We start from the raw sequence: 1,259 nt of genomic DNA on the forward strand, positions 1-1,259 counted from the left end.
GCCGTGCTGAACTCCCCAGTAAGTGGGATCAAGAAAACAACAACTGTAACCACGACCACAGGCCATGGTCATTGACTACGGCGCCATGGTGAGAGATCTGACCAACATTCCTTTTTTGTTTTTGTTTTTGTTGCAGGACTTAGAACTCAATCGCAGGGCCTAAATTCTCTACGCAGTGCATGAGCTCCAGTTCCAATAAAGACATAAAAGAACCTCTAGATGAACCCAAACGCTTTCTAAGAAAAAGACTAAAAGCCAAAAATCAAGAGCAGGCTTCGGGGGATCAACTCCTAATGGGATCAGCGTACCCCAATGGATTACCTACGGCCCACGGTCGGTAATCTCGGAGCCGCCATCAATGCACCGAATGTCGATGCCAACAACTTCGAACTTTGGCCACATTTGATCCAAATGCTCCAAAATTCAGCAACCTTCCATGGCCTAGATGATGAAGATCCCCATTTACATATTACCAACTTTTTGGAAATATATGACACTTTCTGGATCAACGGAGCTTCAAACGACGCCATCCGCCTCCGAATGTTCCCAATTTCACTAAAAGACCGAGCTAAGGCTTGGCTAAACACCCTCCCAAGTGGTTCGGTAAACACTTTGGATGAACTTGCCCAAAAATTTCTATATAAGTATTTCCCGCCCTCTAAAACAGCTAAATTAATGACTGAAATCAATACATATTCACAAGAGCATGGGGAATCCTTAAATGAAACTTGGGAAAGGTTCAAGGAGCTATTGAGGAAATGTCCTCATCATGGTCTCGCAATGTGGCAACAAGTATCCACTTTCTATAATGGATTATTGCCACACACGAGACAAGCACTCGACTCAAGCTCCGGGGAACTCCTAGGTAATCGACACCCAAATGAAATTTAAAATCAAATTGAGGAAATTGCTCAAAACAATTTTCAATGGCACATCCCCCGAGGCTCAAAATATATTACCCCGGGCGCCCATAAAGTAGATGAGAGCACATCTTTAGAAGCCCAAATCGAGGCCCTATCTTCAAAACTCAAAAAGTTAGAAATGGCAAAAACGACCTCGGTTATGGCTTGTGAAGGGTGTGGTGAGCCACATGAAAATTGGAGCTGTATGAAAGAAATGGAAAATCAAACGGAAATGGTAAACTACATTGATAATCAACCTAGGCCGTCGGGTCCCCCAACAGGTACCTACAACCAAGGACGGCGTAACCACTCTAACCTTGGTTGAAGGGAGCCCGGAAATAGTAGTAACCAAAAAAA

At 43.9% G+C, this 1,259-nt stretch overlaps 1 non-coding gene across 1 annotated transcript; it reads right to left on the minus strand.

The window, feature by feature from the left end:
* Positions 1–669: 669 nt before the first annotated feature.
* Positions 670–776, minus strand: LOC118491821. The gene has a single exon (XR_004892266.1). It is a non-coding gene; the product is annotated as a small nucleolar RNA R71 (small nucleolar RNA).
* Between the last annotated feature and the right edge of the window lie 483 nt (positions 777–1,259).

This window comes from Helianthus annuus, chromosome 4 (assembly GCF_002127325.2).
Source record: "Helianthus annuus cultivar XRQ/B chromosome 4, HanXRQr2.0-SUNRISE, whole genome shotgun sequence".
NCBI classification, from domain to species: domain Eukaryota; kingdom Viridiplantae; phylum Streptophyta; class Magnoliopsida; order Asterales; family Asteraceae; genus Helianthus; species Helianthus annuus.